At 35.6% G+C, this 26,076-nt stretch overlaps 2 long non-coding RNA genes and 1 pseudogene across 3 annotated transcripts; 2 read left to right on the top strand and 1 right to left on the bottom strand.

The window, feature by feature from the left end:
- Positions 1-1,590: 1,590 nt before the first annotated feature.
- Positions 1,591-7,885, bottom strand: LOC149238140 (type IV inositol polyphosphate 5-phosphatase 7-like; annotated as a pseudogene).
- Positions 7,886-8,126: 241 nt separating this feature from the next.
- LOC149238138 (uncharacterized) lies at positions 8,127-9,256 on the top strand. 2 transcript variants are annotated; one of them, XR_016245344.1, is made up of 2 exons: positions 8,127-8,830; positions 8,935-9,256. It is a non-coding gene; the product is annotated as an uncharacterized LOC149238138 (long non-coding RNA). The 2 variants fall into 2 exon arrangements; XR_016245343.1 differs by having other exon boundaries at positions 8,923-9,256.
- LOC149238139 (uncharacterized) lies at positions 8,163-8,621 on the top strand. Its single transcript, XR_016245342.1, has 2 exons — positions 8,163-8,387; positions 8,491-8,621. It is a non-coding gene; the product is annotated as an uncharacterized LOC149238139 (long non-coding RNA).
- Positions 9,257-26,076: the final 16,820 nt, after the last annotated feature.

Genomic DNA, 26,076 nt, shown 5'->3' with positions numbered 1-26,076 from the left:
AGAACTTCTTCTCTTCATTGTCGATAAGCAAGTTAACATTATTAGGACGAACAAAATTTCAATTCAGTGCAAAGCTGTGTAGACCTTTTCTTCATTATCGATTATCAAGTTGACATTATTAGGATAAACAAAAATTCAATTCAATACAACAGAGATATCATCTCCATGAGAATAAATGTGGTTAGAATCAAATACTACTATTTTTTTCCTAAGAGGACAGAGACGTCTGTGGGGTTGGACCATGGAGATATATATTTGTTTCTCGGTCTTTATAATCTACATTGAATGTGACACTTTATTCTGCAAACGTTACTGGACTAGTTGTATTCCAAAATGCTTACTTATTTTGAGCGGTTTTCTCAGATTCCGCAAACACCTACGAAGTAATTAATAACAACAACGGTAATTAATAGACTACACATTGTTAATTTACTACTTGAGACTTCCCAAATTATTTTCATCCCTTGTTGGCTTACATTCTATTCCGACTATTTAAGCTCCTTTTCTAAGTCTTTTCTTATAGTCAGACGATTATGTTAATTCTTTTATGCTGGGGTGGACGAAAGAGCGTAGGGGAGCAAGGGAGGTGTGTTATCGCCCTAATTTCTCTCGCCTACAAAATTTAAGTGGTCTTAACCTCAAACACAAAAAAATCATCAAATAACTTAACAGTTGAAAACATGGTACATAGGCTAAAACATTGTTCATAGGCTAATTACATGCCACTCATCATAAAGATGCAATTTCCAAAAACATTGTTCATAGGTTAATTACTTGCCACTCACCATAAAGATGCAATTTCTCACCATAAAGATGAGAAATTGTTCATGTGAAGAAATTGTTCATGTGAGCTTTTTTATTAGTCCCTGCCATGGACTATAGCAATCAAAATGAAGAGATAGTATTATTTGAGCTGTGAGATAGTATTATTTGAGCTGTTTTTAATTTGGATTCATTAGCTATAAACAAAGTTTTTCAAGACATTAATTTATCGTGTTATTTTGCCTTAGTCCTGATATTTTCAAACTTATAAATAGTACAACCTAAACTATCAAATTTATAAATATTTTCAAACTTATAAATAGTACAACCTAAACTATCAAATTTATAAATAGTACAACCTAAGCATTAATTCAAAACATTAAATGTTATGTGAATGTTTTGCAAAGTCGAGCAGAGTGTTTAGTTGATTGGGTTGGGTAGGTGTCTAAATCATTTAGAGTGGTTGTCGCCACCTTTGAATGCATGTTGCTTCCGTGTCATGTTGCTTCCGTGTCGGGAGACGGAAATTGAAGCTGGTGAGAACAACACGGGGATTGAAGCTGGTGAGAACTAGAGGATTCTTTTCTTGTTTCTCTTCGGAGCTTCAAAGCAATCTTTTTTCATTTTCTCTTCAGATATTCAAAGTGATCTTTTAAACGAGAAATCTGTGCGATCGATCAAAGATCCTTTCTTGTCCAGCGCTACGGCTTCTGCACAGTAAATAACTCTTCCGCAGCTTTTAATTTTGGTTTGCTATGAGTGTTTGGACTGAAGCTTCAGCAGAAAAATCTTGATATTCTTGCTCTCGTCCTGACAACATTTCAATGTTCAATTGAAAACCTTAGACTTGAAGTCCAGCGCTGTAAATGTTGCAAATATGGCAGTGTTCTTCATGAAATCCTAAGATTGAAAGGATTAAATATTTACATGCTGACGCTGTATATATTGTCTTAATCTTTTGTATTAGACGTGTGTGTTTACGGTGGAAGAGAGGAAATCCAAAGAACAAAAGATCTCTGCAAATTATTAGTGAGCTAGATTTCAAGTTAAACTGTATAGTTTGGTTAAATAACAAAAATACAGATCTGCCTATTGCGATTTCAATTGAAATTGCAAATTTCAGGTTACGTTGTCATGTAAAACTGTATAGTTCAGGTCAAGTTCTTATAATTCTTGCCTCTAGGGAACATTGTTGCAATTTTAGATTAAAATCATCATTTGAGGATAAATTAGGTCAATACAGACTTAACTTATAGAGCTCCAGGTTGAATAGTTCCAATTCGGTTTAAACCGAGAAGTTTTAGGTTATATGGCAACTCTGGGGACAAAATTGTACAAATAGGAGTCCAAGATAAGTTTTGTGAATATTGATGACGTACAATAAATTGTGTAGACAGGGCCAGAGAACGACCAAATTTCGGTTCTGTTCAACCCAAATTGTGGGCATTGCTGAGACAATACTTGAATTGATAGCTTCTATGTTATTCTGGACATTGCTGAGACAGAAAACTTGCTACATTATAAAGATTTTTTTGTCAAGGAAAGACTGGTGAAATATAGGAGCTTACCTGCAACATCTGCACATCTCTTGGCCTCCGAATCATACTTCTTGGAACATGCATGGTTCCAGAAGGAGCTAGACCACTGACAGGCAACCCAAGACCATTAGAAGAAAGCATGTTACTAATTCCTGAAGAAACCATCCCAGGAATTCCTGCTGATCCTAATCCTGGAAATCCTGGCCTTGGCAATGCCATTCCTCTGCCAAGTCCACACATCATTCCAGTGCCATTTCCTGCGGTTGGCACTGCACAATCATTTGAATTGGGTAAGATAATAATTGGAAAACCAGTAGAAACAGTGACAGCAGATGGCTGCAGGCTTCTTCCTGCAACCAATCGATTATAATGTTGCAACCATTGTTGTTGCTCATCAATGGAGACAGAGAGGGACCTTCCTGAAGCAAATCTCTGCACATCCCTGCCACAAAACAAAGCAAAAATAAGTGTGCATCCAGAATGTATGAAAGCAATTAAATCTAGCCATATTAGGCACGTAATGATACATTACCTTGCAGTGGCTCCAACGTTTAGACCTACCGTTGAAGCTACCAAACCAGAATCCAGCTGCACACTATCAAAATCCTTAGCGCATGCACAGCGTTAACAGAGCGTATAAATGTGCACAGAAATGGCTTATTCATGGTGGCTCCGTTGTTCGACAAATTCAAGGTGGCTTGTTGTTCTGCTCGCGAGCGTAATGATTTGAATGCCCGCCCCTTCCTCAACTTTCCCGGCTACCTGATTCTGATTGTTACATCAACGCGTGTAATACACGCAGGTGGGTCCGGCTACCTGATTCTGATTGTTACATCAACGCGTGTAATACACGCAGGTGGGTCCATAGTCGCTGGGTGCACGCGGGTCCTCCGAATGGTCGCCATGGGTGCCAAGTGATATTTATTTTTCCCTTGGGCATGGTTTAAACCATGCATGCTATGTTATGGAGGAGGCAAGGCATGTGGCCGTTATGGAGGAGGCAAGGCATGTGGCCCTCATGGGAGGGCCCACATGGTCCATGGACGTCTTTTCATTTTTATGTTTTTTAAAGCACTTTATGGACGAGGCAAGGGATGTGGCCCTCATGGGAGGGCCCACATGGTCCATGGACGTCTTTTCATTTCTATGTTTTTTAAAGCACTTTACAGACCACCACTGGTCTGAATTAGTGGAATATTTGTAGGTGGGTGCGAAATATATCCTCCCTTCGTGCCAACCTCTAAAGACACGCCCAGCTTCATGCTCAATCCTAAGCTGCTAAAATATATGTTGGTTTTAGTCCTTCCCTTGAAATCATTTGCAGGGATTTCCAATTGAAATAGCAAAGTGCAATTCCAGTAACTGAGTAACGCCTTCCCGTCATTTTCCATATCACTTAATGAGTCCTAATACAAAGTAATAACTTCAACTTCATATCAGTACCTGATCACTTTCCAGCAGTGCCTCCCAATCATTTCTTTCCACAAGTTGTTTTGTATAGGAATAGCAAAGTGCAATTCGATAATTCAAATCTCCAAGCCAAATAACTCGACTGCAAATTTTATCCACAATATCAGAATGGACTCAAGAAATAAGCAAAGTAGAACATAAATCCTTCAGAAACAATTTAAAATATTAAAGTTCAACTCAATGATGTGGGACCAAAAAGATGATCCCTGTAAAGTATTCAATTCAGACTTACTCGTGCTCCAAAATAGTTTCAGGTGAATCCTCTCCAGCAAATCTACAAAACCGTGGAAAGCGAGTCTTTTTTATGATTTCCATGACATCAGAATTCCTCCGGAGCTCATCGCCATCTTTCTGGCCAGAAGTCAAATGGCTACAAATAAAGCAGAAGCTTGTTTGATGGACAGTCATGCTAACTGATATTAAGCCCTGCAAAAGTATGGTTGAATCAGTATGTTTAATTGGAGAAATTGCTCTAAACCCCTGTTAACTCAGAGACGTCTTGTGCATTCAGCAATTACTAGGGTAAAAATCAAACATTCTTAGGGGTACAAAACTGAAAACGTCATTGTCCATGTTTGGAACAACAAATGCAACATCATAAAACATGAGAATCACTTGTTGACAGAAATGTGCCTCACCTTGTTGCCAAGGTAACCCATCAGACCCCTTCCAACACATGACACTTTGAGATTGCATATATAATGCCTCAAATCGCTTCTCACCCAAACGAAGAGGAATATACCAACCATTTGCTTGCTGGCAGCTAAACAGTAATTCATCGGCCATAGCTAGATCTATCGTCCACTGTAGGGCTATCTGGCAGCGGAGAGAAAAACATAGTAGAAGCTGAAGGCGAATCTGCTCCACATGCAACATATTCATCATCTGAGTGCAAAGATCTGATAGTATTATTAGAATCTGTCCTTCCTATAGATCTGCCCATCAACATTTGATCAAAAACACTGAAATTCCTCTGCAATTTTGGCTACCTATTGGGAGAATCGTCATCCATTTTGGAACCCCAGCTTAGGACCTGAAATGATCTCCTATGGTAAAAAGGGTCGTTCCTCTATGACCTTGAACCCTCAAAATCAGAATCCAAACTTATAATTGTGTCTCTGTGACCTTGAACCCTCAAAATCAGAATCCAAACTTATAATTGTGTCTACCATGTCTATGGACTTTGCACAACCTGGTGATAAAGAGCTTCTAGAATTGGTACTGCCTTCACGCTGTGACTTATTGAGTGTTTTCCGAATAAGGCTAAACCATTTAGCAGCAGGACCATTATTCTCTGCCCCCAGCACATTCCCTGCATTTAAAGGAACAATTTCCTGAAACCTGTAAAAAAGGCTTCTCCTGGTTACTAGTTGAAATATGGTTATATGACTATCACAATCAAGAGCGTGAATTGAAAAATTCCTCGAACATAACTTGCCCATCAAAAATCGGAAATTTTATATCTATATAGGCTTTCCAGAAGCTCCTTAAATGTCAAACAACAGTATCATTTGTCCATACGCCAAGACATAGATATCGGCTGGAGGTGAGTTATTCAACCATTCTTCGTTGAGCAGTCTGTTGAGGTTGAACTGACCTCTGTTGTAGCTGTGATGATGAAGCTAACAACGTGGAGCCAGATGATGTTTGTTGTTCAGATGTTAGCAACTGCTGCTGCTGGAGAGAGGATGGAGAAGATATTAGAACTTGATGGTTTGTTCCTGACACAGAAGGTATTTGTTGCTGAGGAACCACTTGAGAAGTTTGCTGCTTTGACAATGATTGCTGTGAAAATCCTTGACTGTGCAACTGACCTTGTTTTGCTGCCGATTGTGGCGTTTGCTTTCCCAACTGAAGGAAACCTGAACCAGACAATGTCCTTGGTCCAGAAACAGGATGCATTCCCTGTTGTGCTTGCAGTTGTATCGGGAGAGCATTTCCAGGCACTGACAGGGCCAAACGGAGAAAATGCGAAGTTCGCAAAATTATATGTCAAATGCTTTTAGCAATGGCAGGCTGCCATTTGTTCGCGAAAAGCTGATCGTGGGTTTTGAGAAACTCGGTGGAACCGAGGCGAAGAGAAATAAGAGGCCCGTGTTTCATAAACAGACCTGTCAGCGCTCTTGGGGAAGTGTAATACATGCAGATGAGGTCACAGCTGGCAAACTGCGTGATCCACCCTCGCCACAATTAAAAAAACATAATTGAAAACCTCGTTTGGGGTGGGTCCGAGCAGGTATGCTCCATCTGGGTTCTATCAACAGTCACTCCCGTCAATAACAAGTCTTTCATGGCAGGGACTTGCTGCCTCCGCAGCCCATCTTGTTAAAATTGTGTCATCGTCTTGGTTATCTCGCTTACAAGTGTAATTCCTACTAATATGGGAAATGAAATGAAGAATTCCGTGACCCATAAATGCCCAAGGAGATTATTGAATGTAGGGTTAGTTTAGATTCCCATCATCTAAATATTTAGGTATTTGGTCCTCCTTTTAGTTAAGTCAAGGGCCCATCATCTAAATATTTGGGTATTTGGTCCTCTTTTTGGTTAAGTCAAGGGCCTATGCAAAATCCATAAGCATTTTGAATTTGAACTATAAATAAAAGGTCATATTTATACATTTCAAAACAATTTTAAATATAAATTTATATTAGAAGACTGGGTCTATAAATAAAAGGTCATATTCATACATTTCAAAACAATTTTAAATATAAATTTATATTAGAAGACTAAAAATAGATCATTTCTTCTCTCACTTATAATACTTACTTTTAAACGGTTCATTGAAAGTTCAAGAAATCCTACTAAGGAAAAAGTTAAAATCCACAAAATACATGCTTCGGAACCCCGCATAAAACACTCCATGAACCATACATTTCTTGTTATGATGCTTCTCTATTTGATTATAAAGAACTCCTCCTCTTCCTCTAAACTAATTTTGAAGCTGACTTATTTGGTTGTGGATGACAATGGGGTATTCTTGTATTCAAAATTTCACAATGTTTATGGATACAAATTTACTATGATCCAACATTATGGTAGCTCTATGAATCTGACCCGGCTTTGTTGCAACTAACTCAGACTTTTACCAAGAGAGGATTGAAGGGATGAGAACAGCCCCTTAAGTTGAATTGAATTTTGATGAGGTTAGACAGAAAACAGTGACAACCAAATCCCAGTAACTCAGAGCAATGAAGGGATGAATTTTGATGGAGGTTAGACAGAAAACAGTGACAACCAAAGCCCAGTAACTCAGAGCAATGAAGGGATGAGCATAGTCACTTAAGTTGAATTGAATTTTGATGGTGGTTACGCAGAACACAGTGACAGCCAAACTCCAAAGCCGCTTGGGATTCAAAAGGGACGTGCTCGGGGACAATAGGCTCCGAGTCGCAGACTCTAATTGCCATAACTTCCCCGCTATCTTTTAATGACGATTGAAGAAAATAGTTTAAAAAACTATTTTTATCACTTTGGACTCAGTTATATTTTTTTTTCTGAAAAGTGCCGTATTTGACTTTGATGACTTCACTTTTATAAAAGGCAAAAAGTGAAAAAGATGCCCAATGAGTTTACAGATTATATAACGTTTGTTTATTTATTTTTATTTTTTTTCAAAATACATAGACAAGAAATTCAATTAAGAATATTCGGCTTCATCTTCATTCATCTATTTTTTTAATTCTATTTGCATCTTTATTTATTTTTTATTTTAGATGAATATAAATTTGTTATTTTAATAATTTAAAAAAAGTTTTAAAATTTTATTGTAATTATTAGACAAATGATAAAGATTACTAGAGATTTTTCGGCGTAAATCACATGATATATCATTTGTCCACGCATTTTGAACCAACCAGTGTGGTTAATTTGCATGTTAAATAGTTTGCGCAGAGCCTCCAACGACTAATTTGACCAACGACTAAATTTGACTTTGGACCAAGGTCATAAAAATCAATTATTTAATAAATTAAATGGAAGTTAGTTATATTAAGAGACCTTACCTTTAAATATAGGAGTAGTCTACCCAGGCAGTAGAATGGACCTTTTTCCGGCACTGGCCGGAAAATCGTCCGGCTCCGGCTACCGGAAAACTCCCCCTCTTCCGCCACCATCTCTCAGCGCCACCACCACCTTCCTCGGCCACCCTCCCTCACCGCCCTGACATCCCTGACCGATCGCCTGACATCCCTGACCGATCAGGAGTAATTCCTGGGGGGAGTAATTAGCTGGAATTCATGGGAGAGTAATTCCCTCCATTCGAAATTTCCACCCGCGCCCATTCAAGCTCTGATGCTCTGCGCTTCCGGCTCTGCGAACTCACCCGCGCCTGATGCTCTGCGCTTACCCCTCTGCGAACTCCTTATTTTACCATGCTCGTATTCTCTATGAATGGAATGGGGTTTGGGTGAGGTCGATTCCCCTGGAGAATCACCCCGAGCGGGGCTGAGTAAAACAGATGGAAAAGATGACTATATTGTCAGATTGGCCGAGGGGGTTGGTTACGCTATGTCGGGTGATGATGAAAACGGTCAACAAGTGATCATCTGTGTTCATGCCGCCATGAATTGGGCTTCTTCGAAGCAACGAGCTTTTGTGGACAACAGTAACGAGAAGGTATGTTCATGGTGTTAGTTTTTCTTGCTTTCGATTTTATGGTTGAATGGATTTATGATGTTTTTGGTTTTCATTGGACTTTGTTTCAATATCAAATGTTGAGGTCGTTGCATTCTACATTAAGCGGTGGGCCGAGGAGGAATCGTTGTTTGCCTAGGAGGGCTCGAGACTTTCGAGCAACGCTGCGGACCAAGATGCATGGAAATTATTCCATATGGCTGCAGACCAAGTTGTTCGACTCAATATGCTGGTTCCTAAGAACTCTGATCAGTATGAGCCACCGGTGAAGGGCTTCACCGTAGTGCTTCAAGGGGGCAGCTCAATTGCAGTGGAGTCAAAAACATTTCGGACTTTCAGAACGACGGCTCAGCCTTTTCCGGCTTCGACTGCAATCGCAATGGGCTCTGCAACCTGCAAGTTTGGTTTTCATGGCAAAGGTTGAGGTAAGCATTTGGTTTTCATGGCAAAGGTTAATGTAACCAATTCTCTATCTGGTTCCGAAAACGAGATTCATTCAGTCATTTTGCGGATTAAGGGCTCTGCGCAGGTTTGGTTTCCATGGCAAAAAAGCGGATTAAAGGCTCTGCGCAGGTTTGGTTTCCATGGCAAAAAAGGGAGGGTTTGTTAGGGGCTCTGCAACCTGCAAGTTTGGTTTACATGGCAAAGGAGGGTTTCGTTTGTTGGAGTGTCTAATTTACAGGGATACTGAGCATGTTATCTGCTGTGTATTTTGAAGAGATTAGGCTCCCTGCTATTTTCTTCATTGATAATTATATCTATATAGGAGCCCTAATTTCACACTGTCGATGTAAGTGGTTCCTATAGACTTCGGCCTTGCATCCACAGGTGAAGGAAAGACTTATGGTCAGGATCCTTAGTTAATTGTTGGAAACCATTTCCTCTGGAAGCAGTCTCGAGTCCTTTGCATGAGAATAAAAATGCTAAACACTTATAGTATTTAATTACAGAGTCTTGTTTTCACTGACTCAGGTGTGCATTGTGACCCCCACGCCACTCTACAGGTACTATATTATTACAGGCCTGTTAATTCTTTTCTTTTTTCCGGAACAGTTCTCTAACTCGACTCTTAAATCTGATGGCAGGTTAAGTATTGCCCTCCTCAACAGTTCAGAACTCTGCAGTGGCATCCACTTATGGTTTTCTCTTCAATGTTCCATGTTGGTTAGGCTAGGCACTGAGGGTTTTTCTTCGCTTCCAGACAACTCAAGGTCACCTTTTGACCTTCTGGAGATGATTGAGTGAGTAGGGTTAATCTACGGCCGGTCATGCCGGCATTTCACTTGTTAATTTTGTTCTTCTTCTAGCTTAGCGTTATAACATCGTGATTATATGAACTGGGACCCGTAGTAATTATATGAACTGGGACCGGAACAGGTGATTCGGCTGCCATATTACTCTCATTACTGGAATGAGAAATCATGTTTGCAATGTCTACTACACAATACAAATTAATCTATGTTTACCCTTCTCTGGGGTTTATATGGTAATTTTCTGGGTTTAATCCCAATTCATTCTTACGGGTTTCCGTTGTAGCATGCATTAAAGTTGTTCATGCATCTAAACACGAGAGCTGATTCTTGAATTGTTGAGAGTTTAATCTACTTATGTTCAACTATTTGGATGTATAAAGTTTCTTAGTTATCAAACCACTGTCGTGAAATTTACATAAAGCACCATTGTTATTCATGGAACTTAGTTGATAAGTTTACCTATACGTCTGTAACAGTTTTGAACTTCATTTCTGAGAATTTCTAGCTACCGTCATGTGTTTTCTCATATCGAGAGACTATCATTATCTCCTGTCACTTTGTTATTATACATCCATTGACTTGGTAATAGATTCTCATTAATAGGTTGTACTCAAAATATCCGGCCTTTCACATGGCCCATAGTTTTACCAAGACTTTGCCATAAAACATAATATTTACCACTTTATTCGAGGGGTATCACAACATGTTAGTAAATAAAATGTATTAACCAATGCAAATAAATAAATGAGTGAATTAAAAAATTTACAAGTTACTAAGTAAAATGTATTTAAAAATTTTACAAGTTAGTAAATAAGATGTATTCACCACTGAATGGCAATGGTCGTAACAGTTTTGCCCTTTTAAATTAAAAAGTATAGTAGTTGGTTGTTAAATATAGATAAAATATTTAAACGTTGATATTTATAATATGTACATTGATATAAATAAATGAGTGAATTAAAAAAATTTCAAAGTTACTAAATAAAATGTATTCACCACTTAATGGTAATGGTCGTAACAATTTTTCCCTTTTAAATTAAAAAGTACAGTAGTTGGTTATTAAATATAGATAAAATATTTAAACGTTTATATTTATAATATGTATATTGATTTAGTGAAAGTTAATATATTTAGAAAATGTTTAGTTAAATAAATTTTACTTTATAAAAATTATTTAGTATGTTTATGATATTTATGAAAAAATGTATTTGATATGGGATGAAATATATATATATATATATATATTAAAAATAATATAATATTTAAAAAGTTATAGATTAATTACATTATTTTAATTATTATATATATATATATATATTTTTAAATTATGGTATTATAACTACTGTAATAATAATTATTACGAAATGATTATTTGTTTTATATATAAGACATGAAGATACATTATTAAATAAAATATTGAAAGATATATGATTAAGTAAAATATTGAAACAAAATTCAAGAGAAAAGAACAAGTTACTTATAAGGTAAATTGGTATATTTTTATTGAAATATCTTTTCATTTGCTAATTTTCTTTTTACGTTTTCTAGGGTATAATTTATATGTTTTTATGAGACATTTGCTAAGGTATAATTGATAATGTTTGTGTTTTATTTATTTAACTAATTAAGGTTTTGTATGAGATTTGTTAATACATAATTTCATATTATGGGAGATTTGATTAATTAGTAATATCTTTATATAAGATTTATTAAGATATAATTTAGTGAAATGGCCTTAACAATTTCTTAAAGCTAGAGAATTACCAATGACAATTCACGACTACAACTCATACATACTGAAAAACAACTTCTAGATTGACACTTGGGAACTCATAATGACAATTTACAACAACATATGGAACCTTCCTTCCTATACCCTCTGTTAATGCTAAGGATAATCTATGTTTAACTGGTCTTCATCAACACTTACATTCACTCTGGAATCTCACAAACATTTCTCTTTCACCACCACATCTTCGAGTTGTCACTTGACCTCCATTTAAAACATAACCGCCTCTGACCATTGTTGATGAACATTGCAAGATCAACAATATTAAAAATCCCTTCATTTTTGTGAGTCATGTTGCTCATTACAACGCTCATATATCATATCAAGTGATTTATACAAAAAGAATGGGAGGCCATCTGTAGTGGTTGACCTTTTGCAATTTTCTGAGCAACAGCCTTCTAGAGGTGAGCAGGAGACAACATTTGTCTGAGAGCAAAATTTTGTTGCCCTTTCGATCTCACTGTGACATAGAAAGTACCTTGTCATCTGTCTCTGTCAAGAACAACAAACTCTGTGTCATATCTGTGGCTATCAACAAGATTTTATGCCACTCCCTGTGTCACATGCAATGATAGGCAACACTTTAAGAAAAACTATAGACACCATAACAACCTCAATGTCTAGCAGAATTAAAACGCAAGAAATAACGAGTGCAGTGATTTGCACTGTGGTGGAAGATTGGCCCAATTCATTCATCTTGCAAAACAATGACATGGTGGGACACCACTCCAATGATACTGGCTTCATCCGCAACGATCCCCTGAAGAATTGTCCCTGGGATTCAAGCTAAAACATTCTTGCCTTTCTCTCGGTTGCTAAGCATGATCTCTCCAAAGCGGAAGCCCAAACATTTGTTGCATCACTTTGATCCATGAAAAATAGTGGAATTTTAGTGCACATTCACCATCACCTCTAAATGGAACAAACGTGTAGGAACAAGGACCAACTACTTTGAATCTAGATGGATTGGGCCATCGCTATGGACGCTGCTATTGACAAGTTTTCATAAGCTACGGGGAAACACAACACCAAGTATTCTTTTTCTACCCTGAGATCCAATCTCACTCAAACATGCATTGAAAAAATTTACAAACAAAAATAAATTTTACTCACACATGACAATATATCAAATACTCTCTTACACTATCTATTTACATAGAAAAAATCTCAAGGCTTTCTCACATTTTCTTGGCCCTCCTATGAAAGAGTTAAGCCAATACCTGCTTGATACCATGTTAGAAAATAGAGAGAGATCAGATAGTGATTACACACAACACCAAACACACTCTGATATCTTTATTGATCACAACAATTACACATGTATAGGATATAAATCATTGATTTCGACACATCTAGATAATGACTACAACTCATACATAGGGAAAAAAAAACTTCTAGATTGACGCTTGGGAACTCACAATGACAACTTACAACAACACATGGAAGGATTACTTCCAACACCTAACTCATAATTAATAGTTATTGGATTGCCTTGCTTTGAGGACATTATAGCTTGAAGATGAAAAGAATGGTGATAAAAGTCTCACTATGGACATTAAGAAAATACCATAAGATATGAAGTAACATACAATCACATAATATGCTAAATTTGTAGATGTAAAATGTGAAAGTAAAGAAGACACTACCCATTTAGGCAAGATGTGGAGATGATCAATAAATTGTCATGGACATTCCATTGGAGTAATTCATCACAATAAATCTAATAAAATATTGAAACCTTTATTATGAATGTTAATTCCTTTTAGATATTACATTATTTATTTGTCGTTTGTGTGCTTAAAAAAAATTAGCTGAAATGCGAGCAATATAGAATGAAAATAAATACACACACCAACCAAAATAGGCACAATATTTTCCCTCAGAAACTATTATGGCAGAAAATGTAGTTAAAAGGTGAGGTTGTTTTGCTCTCTATTCTCTAGTATGAAAAAACATGTAGATACAAAGAAAGAGGTACCCTCTATTGAATTACCTAAAACCTATGGCTTGTAAAGTTTCTACAAATTATTAACCCCCTTTGTTTTTCTCTTTAACTTCACACACCTAGTTGCTTTGCTAAAATATGAAAAAAAATACAATAGCATCGAGTGGAACCCCTACTCCTCCTAGTGTCCCGATATTTAACATAACCCAATAACTAACTATGGGTAAGCCTTGACTCCCTCAACCCTCAACTAGAGTTACAATTTTCAACCTTTTAGTGTCTTTTTGAAAGTCCACTCACGGCTAGCCCCATATTCATGAGCAATAGGGCTGAAGTGAAATCCACTTGTACCATAGTGAAATCCACCTTCCGCATATGGTGGGCCCAAAAATATTTAATACTTTGTTGTCTAATTTTTTATAAAACATGTGGTTACCTACATGCAAAAAGATATGATCATTAGTTTGAAAAGGATAACATAGATGACTTATGTTTGAGATAGACAACATGAAACAATTAATACATAAAAAATACAAGGAATTTTTTTGTGCTTTTATTGGAATTCCTTTGTCATTCACCAACATAATTTTCCCCATGCTCTTAACATGTGACGTTTTGGGAAATGAACCCATAGTTTCATTAGTACTAGGGTCATCTCTATCACCACATAATCCACAACCTGGTTGTAAGTCTGGCTTGAGGGGCATGTGCTCACGGGTCACAAGTAATGGTGAAAATCTAGTGTCACTAGTAGGAGTATGACCACTCGAAGGTGGATCGAAGAATAACTGCCTCACGGATATATGCAGGGTGTTATTGCTGGACGAACGCTCATGTCATGTCTTGGAAATCCCACTAGTACCAACACCATACTCAGGATTAACTGATTGATACAGGAAACAAAATGTCTCCAAATAAGGCTACATAAGAAAGTTTTTTTTTTTTTTTTTTTTTTTTTAAATTAGATAATGTAAATGTTAAAAAACAAACTTTCATAATTGAACTAATGACATTATAAAAATCACTTTAAAATATGGTTATTTCCTTATATATCTTAAGATCTTTTCTCAATTCCTAGATACTAGCCTTAGTCGTAGAACTTTGATCCCTACTACGAATTAAATCCATCATTTATTTGTTCGTTTCCTTCACATATTTTGAAATTGTGACCTCAAGGTTGGGGGATGACCACAAGTATTCCTCATCAAGGACATCATCATCAACATGGGGCTCAAAATACATATTTCAACAAAATAAAAGTTATTATTTTGATTATATAAATAAATAAACAAAATTGTTAATAATTTACTAATGATTGTTCAAATGCTTTTCCACGTGGATCAGATTTCCACATAAAAATATAATTAGAGCCATGAAGTATTTTAAAAAAATGTTAAAGAATAGGTATCAACATAAACATTTAATTGATGGACATAATTAACGCATACAAACATGAGGAATAAAGGATTAGTGCTATAGCTGTGTGATAGCCCCAATTATTTTGCACTCATGTATGCAATGTAAATATTTTTACAAAAAAATTGGGTTGAGTTATGGGAAAAAGATTTCAAATACCGGGGAGGTTACTAGCTGGGAAAATATTTAAATTGTTCCTTACATCAGAAAAAAGTAGAGCTGGTACATAACAACGGATAGCTGCAAAAAAGGGGAAAAATCAAATTTTCTTATCACTTGTGCTTTTTACAACAGTGAACAAGAAAAATAGGACAAGAGATTTTAAAAAGGAAAAAGAGTGAGTTGCCAGATGGTGTTGTGTGCTAGCCACCCACTACAACCAATTAAATAACATTTAACAACCTTAGAATTTGTTGGAAGGTAGCATTCCCTAATTGGCTGACAAGCATCTGTTGGTAAGAGTCACTATATGAAAGGAGAAAAACCCAACAATAAGAAAAATATCAATAGACAGTTGGGGGACAAGACATCATCCAAGGAAAAGACAATTCCCATTGGCTAGGACATGTAGGATGAGGTAAGAGTGTGGTTCAATTTTCCAAGGAGAAAGGTATAAGACAAGGGGGAAGTCAAATTTATAAAGGCAATGAACATAGAAAAAGAGCGACTAAACTTTGAACTGCAGAGAACAAGTAATCAAATATAATAAGAGAAACATAACCATAATGAGAAAAACATAGAGAAAAGAAGTGGTAAGTCAAGAAAAACATAGAGTAGTAGATCTATTTTTGCCTTTCATGTACTAAAATATGCTCTTTAATTCCACTTCGAAGCCCAAACCCTTTTAATCGCGATCCAATTCTGTAGCCATCGCTCTTCACCCTCCTCACTAGGCCAAGGCATATTTTCTCTCTGCATCTTATCTTTCAGTTCACCCACCAATTGCAGAACAATTTCCCGAATTTTGTGGAGTTTGCTTAAGTCTCCTTTTCCTACACAAGTTTGTCTAGAGCTTCTATTTTTTCAGCAACACCCTTTTTCGTATCTTCTCATAGAAACTTATCATACTTATCAAAAACACAACACTGTAAGGCAATTGACACTAGAAACTTATCAAACTTACCAAAAACACCAAACTGTAAGGCAATTGACCCAGGAATTCACACCCATGAAGGCACTTTCCCTCTCAAATAAGCAATATTGCGAAATTTAGCCCCCAACCAGTTCATTAGAAAATTCATCAGCTGAGATTGCATATTTTCCATTGAATTTTATTTTTTTTCTTTAATGTTTTTTTGTGAGATACTCGATGCCCTTGATGGCCGTGTCAAAGATTTTCTGAGTCATCCAAAACTTCATTAACCTTGATTTCATTATAGACTAGGTCTGATGAAGTAGGCTGTATCGATAATGCTTTTCCTTCCTTTGCTCGAAGGTCATCGAGAATGTTTGGATCAAGGCAGGTTGCAAAGCACACCTTGCTATTCCTTTGCCCGCACCAACACATGAGATAAAACATCAGGCATGTCAGGCGTCAAAATGGCAACTACACCATCCGTCATTTCTTCCTCTCCCTTTACTCTGTTTGTGATAAAGATTGTTTTCTGACCATAGGCTTCATTTTGAACTTTAGCTAATTCATCGATCGTAATTCCACTCACTTTAACTGGACTGATCATCTTCCAGGTGCCAAGATGTGCTCGTAAGTGGTACTTTTTCATTCTCCAGCCCTTGGACGAGGGTTCCAAAGCCGCAGTGAAAACCATTGCAATTGCAGTCGAAGCCGGAAAAGGCTGAGCCGTCGTTCTGAAAGTCCGAAATGTTTTTGACTCCACTGCAATTGAGCTGCCCCCTTGAAGCACTACGGTGAAGCCCTTCACCGGTGGCTCATACTGATCAGAGCTCTTAGGAACCAGCATATTGAGTCGAACAACTTGGTTTGCAGCCATATGGAATAATTTCCATGCATCTTGGTCCGCAGCGTTGCTCGAAAGTCTCGAGCCCTCCTAGGCAAACAACGATTCCTCCTCGGCCCACTGCTTAATGTAGAATGCAACGACCTCAACATTTGATATTGAAACAAGGTCCAATGAAAACCAAAAACATCATAAATCCATTCAAGCATAAAATCGAAAGCAAGAAAAACTAACACCATGAACATACCTTCTCGTTACTGTTGTCCACAAAAGCTCGTTGCTTCGAAGAAGCCCAATTCATGGCGGCATGAACACAGATGATCACTTGTTGACCGTTTTCATCATCACCCGACATAGCGTAACTAACCCCCTCGGCCAATCTGACAATATAGTCATCTTTTCCATCTGTTTTACTCAGCTCGGGGTGATTCTCCAGGGGAATCGACCTCACCCAAACCCCATTCCATTCATAGAGAATACGAGCATGGTAAAATAAGGAGTTCGCAGAGGGGTAAGCGCAGAGCATCAGGCGCGGGTGAGTTCGCAGAGCCGGAAGCGCAGAGCATCAGAGCTTGAATGGGCGCGGGTGGAAATTTCGAATGGAGGGAATTACTCTCCCATGAATTCCAGCTAATTACTCCCCCCAGGAATTACTCCCGATCGGTCAGGGATGTCAGGCGATCGGTCAGGGATGTCAGGGCGGTGAGGGAGGGTGGCCGAGGAAGGTGGTGGTGGAGCTGAGAGATGGTGGCGGAAGAGGGAGAGTTTTCCGGTAGCCGGAGCCGGACGATTTTCCGGCCAGTGCCGGAAAAAGGTCCATTCTACTGCCTAGGTAGACTACTCCTTAAATATATATATATATATATATATATATAGATAAAGTAATTTTAATTTTAATTGGTTGTTAAGTTAATAGATTATTGAATTTAGGCTTCTGTGATCCATATCAATTTTGAGAAGATATTTGGGCGAAAATCACATAGAGATACTTTTGTCAACGCGTTTCGAACCAACCAGTGTGATTCATCGTCAGGACAAGTTGAATGAGATCTTGCTTTGCACTTGTCCTGACGATGAACCACACTGGTTGGTTCACAAAAGTATCTCTATGTGATTTTCGCCAAAGTATCTTCTCAAAATTAATAGATAATTAAAGGTATTAACTATTTAATAAATACATAGAAAATATAAATATTAGAATAAAACGTATAAATAAATAGCTATAAAAAGTATAACTAACTAGTTATATATATATATATATATATATATATATATATATATATATATATATATATATATAGTAATTTTAATTTTAAATTGGTTGTTAAAATAATAGTTAGTTAAAAATATTAACTATTTAATAAATACATAAAAATATTATAATAAAATAATATTAAGTTAATTGAATATCTAAATGTTAAGTTAACCTCTATATATATATATATATATATATATTAACTATATATATGAATATACCTAAAGGATTAAACTACTTTATAAAAATTAAACTTATATATATATATATATATATATATATATATATATATATATATATATATATATAATAAATTAATTAAGATAATAGTTAGTTATAAAAGCTACTAAAAAAATAAACCAAGGGGTAGAAAGAATAAAAATATTTTAGTTACTCAGATAAAATAATTGTATATGTTAAATTAACTTATTATTATAATTATCTAACAACTCAAAAAATTAGATTAGTAAAAAAAACAAGGGGAGGGGTAGAGGCGGAAAGGGAGAAAGCGACTAGGAAGAGATAGCTGGGACCCAACACCTACTAATTTTCCAACCATCCTCTTTATTGAGATTGCTCGGCCTCTTTTCAATCTCAAGAGCTTCCCTAAATTTCCGATGATGGAATTGCAAAACTCTAGCAATAATACTAGCCTCCTCAATACAAACATGATGATTGGTTTTTTCCGCATGCTCAGCTAAAGTAGAAGACTTTGATCTTCTATGCTTAAGGTCAGCTGCATGCTCAATAATCCTTTGATGAATGGAGCGACCAGTGTCATCAATATAGGGGCTCCCAAAAGTACAAGGGATAATATATACCCCTTTCATATCTTTAGGGTCGATAGGATCCTTCGCCGATTTGAGGGACATACAAATGGTGTAAGGTCACAGGGACACTATGCATCTTGAGAATCCTCACAATCTTATCAGTGGTCCCCTGAACAAACAAAAGATTGACACCTGGAATCCGTTCCTTCGGTTCCCTTTTAGCAAGAGAATTCTTGCCAGCTTTTAGGAAAGCCTTCTGACCCATGTATCTACTATAACATTCTCAACAAAGACATCCAAGAAATGGGATTTTTCTTTCTCAAAACTCTTTTTATCCGAGATCCTTAGGGCCCGAGTAGCAAGGGTATTGAGAACCCCCATCTCCTGAGCAGGGAAATGGTTGGAACTGGCATGAAGATACTGCTCTGTATGCGTTTTCTTTCGAAAAACTTGGTGGGAGAAGGAACCATCACTACTCTTAGAAAGAAGAATATCAAGGAAAGGGAGGCAACCATCAACTTCCTGCTCTTTAGTGAACTTAATGGCCGAGGATTGATTGTTGAGATAATCAAAGAAGAGATCTAATTCCTCTTGGTCGTGAGACCTAATGACATTGGTGTCATCCACATACCTTTTCCAAAGCTTGGGCAGGAGTCGGGATGAGTTTAGAGCCTTGGACTCAAAATCTTCCATAAAAAGATTAGCAACGGCAGGGGATAGGGGTGAGCCCATGGCAACCCCACATGTTTGCTCAAAGAACTCTCCCTCAAAACTAAAATAGGTGGAGGTGAGGCATATCTGAACTAACTGAGCGGTGTCAGGATCTGTTAGATGGTTGATAACCTCCAAGGCCTCATTAATAGGGATGCAAGTGAACAAGGAAACTACATCAAAACTAACAAGAATGTCCCGAGGGTCAAGCTTAATGTCCTTGAGTTCATCAATAAAGGAAGTAGAGTCCTTTACGAAAGACTCCGTATGAACAATTAAGGGCTTAAGCCTTAACGCAAGGAACTTAGCAAGAAGGTAGGTAGGACCTCCAATGGTGTTGACAATGGGCCTTAAGGGAGCTCCTTCCTTATGAATTTTGAGTCCAAGGCTCTAAACTCATCCCGACTCCTGCCCAAGCTTTGGAAAAGGTATGTGGATGACACCAATGTCATCTGGTCTCATAGCTAAGAGGAATTAGATCTCTTCTTTGATCATCTCAATAATCAATCCTCGTCCATTAAGTTCACTAAAGAGCAGGAAGTTGATGGTTGCCTCCCTTTCCTTGATATTATTCTTTCTAAGAATAGTGATGGTTCCCTCTCCCACTAAGTTTTTTGAAAGAAAACGCATATGGAGCAGTATCTTCATACCAGTTCCCACCATTTCCCAGCTCTGAAGATGGGGGTTCTCAATACCCTTGCTACTCGGGCTCTAAAGATCTCGGATAAAAATAGTTTTGAGAAATAAAAATCCCATCTCCTAGATGTTTTTGTTGAGAATGGTTATAGTAGATACATGGGTCAGAAGGCTTTCCTAAAAGCTGCCAAGAATTCTCTTGCTAAAAGGGAACCAAAGGAACGAATTCCAGGTGTCAATCTTCCATTTTTTCAGGGGACCACTGATAAGATTGCGAGGATTTTCAAGATGCATAGTGTCCCTATGACCTTTAGGCCCCTTAACACCATTCGTATGTCCCTCAGATCAGCGAAGGATCCTATCGACCCTAAAGATATGAAAGGGGTATATATTATCCCTTGTTCTTGTGGGACCCCCTATATTGGTGAGACTGGTCATTCCATTAATCAAAGGATTAGTGAGCACGCAGCTGACCTTAAGCATAAGAGATCAAAGTCTTCTGCTTTAGCTGAGCATGCGGAAAAAACCAATCATCATGTTTGTATTGAGGAGGCTAGTGTTATTGCTAGAGTTTCACAGTTCCATCATCGGAAATTTAGGGAAGCTCTTGAGATTGAAAAGAGGCCGAGCAATCTCAATAGAGAGGATGGCTGGAAAATCAGTAGGTGTTGGGTCCCAGCTCTCTCTTCCTAGTCGCTTTCTTCCTTTCCGCCCCTCCCACTCCCCTTCCCCTTGCTTTTTTGACTCATCTAATTTTTTGAGCTATTAGATAATTATAATAATAAGTTAATTTAACATATACATTTATTTTATCTGATTAGTTAAAATATTTTTATTATTTCCACCCCTTGGCTTATTTTTTTAGTACCTTTTATAACTAACTATTATCTTAATTAATTAATTATATATATATATATATATATTATTTTTATAAAGTAGTTTAATTCTTTAGGTATATTCATATATACAGTTAATTTAAATCTGGATAATTAATATATATATATATATATATATATATATATATATATATAGAGGTTAATTTAACATTTAGATATTCAATTAACTTAATATTATTTTATTCTAATATTTATATTTTCTATGTATTTGTTAAATAGTTAATACTTTTAACTGTCTATTAACTTAACAACCACTTAAAAGTAAAATTACCATATATATATATATATATATTTATTTAAAGGTAAGGTCTCTTAATGTAACTAACTTTCATTTAATTTATTAAATAATTGATTTTTATGATCCTGGTCCAAAGTCAAATTTAGCCGTTGGTCAAGTTAACCATTGGAGGCTCTGCTCAAACTATTTAACGTGCAACGCTGGATCTGTTTCTTCAACTTGTCCTGACGATGAACCACATTGGTTGGTTCGAAACGCGTCGACAAATAATATATGTGATTTATGTAGAAAAATCTCTCGTAAACTTAATATGATCACAAAAGCTTCAATTCAACAAATGATAAAGATTTGAATTTTTTTAAAATATTTTATTAATTATTAAAATTGAAATTTTAAATTTATTTTAAAAATAATGTTGTCCTTTTTTTTTTTTCTTACTTCTTCGCATTCATCCTGGACAAGCAGGCATTCACTTTCTTTTTTTACTTGGCCTCGACTGCTTCTTTACTTGGCCTTCTTCCTTGCACAGGGAAATCAAAAAAGTCGTTGAGCATTCTGTTTATTCCGTTTTACACTATTTGCGGCCAGACCGGATGCCTATCATTTTCTATATTCCCACTCACCCTTAGAACACGGAAAACCAAGCTTACTTACTAGCTACATAAAACCATCATTTTGATCTGCCCAACTAGGAGTGACAACATATCCTCTTGCATCAATAGCAAAATATGGAATGGAATTTCTTCAGGGGTAGTCAAAATAATGCTTGCGGGAGACGGTCACGAATAATGCTTGTTGCAATGGCTTTTGATGAACGACCAAACTATAAGCTTGCAAGGCGAGAAGGTGGACGACAGCTAATGGGCTAGCTCAAATGAAGCAACTAGTTCATTCGGTATCCCCCTTATTCCATTCGGAACAAATCTATCTCACCGTTTTCCCTTATTTCTACGTCGGCACGAACTAACTAATCACTCTAATGCGGTCGGGCCATGCATGCTCGAAACGAATGAAAACGGGATTGGGAGCCCTGGAATGAGAGAATTGAAACGGACCCAAACTAAAAAAAGATCGGGGACTTACTATAAGGTTTGGATGAAGCTAGGTTCAGATGGATCAGCTCATTCTCTGAATAAGCTTGTTTACCTGTTTACCAGCACTGATAGAGTCTAGGCCATTCATGGTTTACTTGTTTACCATCACTGATAGAGTCTAGGGTATTCATGGAATCGTCCTCGACTTCCTAAACCCCCTCTCCCTCGACCTATGTAAGCCTTCTATGTTGGTTAAAGTCGTCCGTGCTTTCTTTCTTTATAGGCCTTCCTTCCTTTTCCCCTTGGTCGAGCATTCAAACCCTCACCCACAGGATGGGTGGGTGAGGGACACCGTTTGGATGCTGACTACATTTATTGTTGTTGTTTTTTTCTTTATAAATAATTTGATTAATTAAAAAAATTTCATATGAACATGTGCCATATGAAATGAGTGTTCAAACCCTCATCCACGGGTGGGTGGGTGGGTGGATGGGTGGGTGAGCGACACCGTTTGGATGTTGACTATGTTTATTGCTAGGATTTTTTTTATTTTTTTTTAATTAATTTTATTAATTAAAAAAATGTCATATGAACATGTGTGATATGAAATGAGTTATGGTTTTTTGGACATATGATATTAGTAAATCATGATATTGTAACAAAACGTATTTAGAAATTAATAATTTCTATGCCAAAATAGACATAGATCTCGACTAAAAATCTTGTTACATATTTTTTTTAAATATATATGTTTAATTTTGTATATTATTTCTTTTTAATAATAATATAATTTAGAAAAAAAAATTATGTTATTTTAATTTTGACAATGTGAGATATATCATAAATTAAGTGTTCTGATGCCTATTATTAAATGTATAAATTTAATCCACATTAAAATTTAACATCAATAAAATTTTTAAATACAATTTATTTTTGTCTAAAAATTTAACTTCCTTACTCTTCATTTCTTATTCTTCTTAGTAATCCAAGAGGGGCGAATTCTCCTTTATCCATAAATACAATATCCATTTAAATTTAGATTTTGATAATTGACAAGCTAATTCATAATCCATTTTCTTAGAGATATAGGAAACACGTGTTTGCTTCAATAATTGAATGTCCACTTAAATTGTAATATACTTAATGAATTAGTCTTAGGATTAACTTAAAGTATTTATCTATATGGACAAACATCATACTTCTTGGTTGCGCTTCTCTGTTGATCCTACTCAGATTTTGATAAGGGTGAATGTATGAAGATGGGTTACACTTTTGGGTGAAATGCAAAAATGAAATTCATGTTTTTCCTCTTTTATCGAATTGAAACCCTCAAAATTCATATATGCATAGTGAATTTTGATTCAGAGTAGAAAGACAATAAATGGAGAATTATGTTGTTGTTCTAATGATATTTTTTGCAAAAAAATTTAGTGCAGTATAATCTCTCATTTTTTCATTAAATGTAATACTTGTCCTTACAAATTTTAGCCAATCTTAGGAGATATGTGTGTGTTTACATAGCATAACTTAGTCTAAAGTATATATATATATATATATATATATATATATATATATATATATATAATCTAGAAACTAAGTTTTTCATATTAAAATTTTACTTTTTAAGCAAAATTATATTTTTAGTATTTTTCAAAGTTGGAGAAGTAATATTTCAATTGCATTTTGGAAACACGTGTTCGCATCAAATTTTCTTCAACTCTTTAAATAAATTGAAAAACCAAGAGTACACTTTAGAAGAGGACCTGTAAACAAAGATAGTGGTATTATTTGAAGTTTTTAGTTGTGTATATTTTATATTATTGATTTTAATTTAGCCCCTTTGAAATTGTCCAAAAAAGAATTTAAGCGTTATGTTTAAAATAAATTAGATGAAAAATATCATATGAATTCAAAAGTGTCAAACTCATATGTCGTTGGAAATAAGATTCTTCTATGAATCCAAAATGATCAACTTCATCACTTACGGACAAATTTTGTCCGAATTATGTTATGGTACAAAATGGGGTTGGAGAAAAATATGTAGAATGGGTGCTGAAATTGTGATTTTTAGGACTTCAGGGGCTCGATCGAGCGTACAAAATGGGGTTGGAGAAATATATGTAGAAGGGGTGAAATTGTGATTTTTAGAACTTCAGGAGCTTGATCGAGTGCTTCTTAATCGTGCCTTAAAGAAACCCTTGAGGTGTACAGATAGTTAACCAACAACTTAATCTAGTCATTAAAAGACAACCACCACTAACCACCTATCCATTATATATATATGACAGTTATATATATATATATATATATATTAGTTATGTTATATATAACTTTATATATATAATATAAAAGCAAACAAAAAAAATGGTTTTTGGACTTTTCATTTAGTTAATATTTTATTTAGTTACCATTAATTTTTTAAATTAAATTACTATATTTATTATTAAAAATATAAATTTATTTAAATTTAAAATAAAAAATTAAATAAATATTTTTATTTGATTTCATTATGTAAATTTAAAGCTTTTAATTTATTTATTGGTTGGTTATATTTTAATGGTTATTTATTTATTGATTATAGTTTAATTTTTTGTGTTTTGGAATTTTTGGGAAACATGCTACCATCGCACATAAATTATACAATGAAATAAAATAAAATAAAAAATTAAAACCTAAATTATAGTTTTTTTTTGCTAGTTTTCAAAGGTTTTGTTTTTGGTCTTCAAGGGTTTTATTGGCTGTTTTTTTTTGCTTTTTTGTGGTTTTCATGGTGGTTTTCGTGATTATTTTTGTGTAATTTTTGTGCGACAAGTTTTTTTTTTTTCGAATCAATTTATTTTATTTTTGCAAAAAAATTAAATAAAAGAAACAAAAATGATAGGAAACCTCTCTTAGCTTGAGCGTTTGGGTAGTTGGTAGGGTTGATGGGTAGTTGGATTGAGTTCATCTCTGTTGCACTTAGAAATCTTCTATCGAACTCTTTTTTTTATCTCACAGTCTGAGCAAAATGGGGACTTTTAATAAGAAATAATACTTGATCGAACGATCGAACAATATAACTCGATTCTGAGCAAAATGGGGGCTTTTAATAAGAAATAATACTTGATCGAACAATATAACTCGATCAAGCCTCTAACTCAACTTAGAAAATGACTCGATCGAGAGTTTGTTTAAACCCCCTTAATAAGAAATAATACTTCATCGAAGGATCAAACAATATAACTCAATCCTCTAACTCAAATTAGAAAATGACTCGATCGAGAGTTTGTTTAAACCCCCGAACTTAAACAACTCGATCGAGTGCTTAAAAATGGCTTGATCAAGCATCATTTTTTCACCTAAACATGCCCTTGCTTTACCAAAAAGTATAAACCAACTCTATACACTCACCCATAAAAGGTGAAAATATAACTTAATAAACTCAAAATAACATAAAAATTGTATACTTTTATCTTAAAATAACAAAAATAAATCAATCAATGAGTAACAACTTTGAAATTTTTTTTTTTTAAAACACTGATTTTAAACCTATTCATCTACCTTTTATATTTAAAAAACAATGAAAATCATTAAATATATAAATAACCATCCTGCATACCTTCTTGCCTACAAAATCACTTTGCAATAATTTGAGGCCTCATCCAATTTCAAGTTAGCAGTTACAACGAATAGAGAATGCCCATGTAATGATTTGAGGCTCCCCATCCAATTTCAACTTAGCAATTACAATGAATAGAGAATGCCTATGTGGATAAGAATTTCTTACAAGAAGCTTGTACATGGATTTCACAAAACAGTCCACTATGTTTACA

Source organism: Pinus tabuliformis, chromosome 8, assembly GCF_031772625.1.
Source record: "Pinus tabuliformis cultivar Carrire ecotype Pingquan chromosome 8, CPIR1, whole genome shotgun sequence".
Taxonomy (NCBI): Eukaryota; Viridiplantae; Streptophyta; class Pinopsida; order Pinales; family Pinaceae; genus Pinus; species Pinus tabuliformis.
This window is presented reverse-complemented; position numbering and strand designations above follow the sequence as displayed.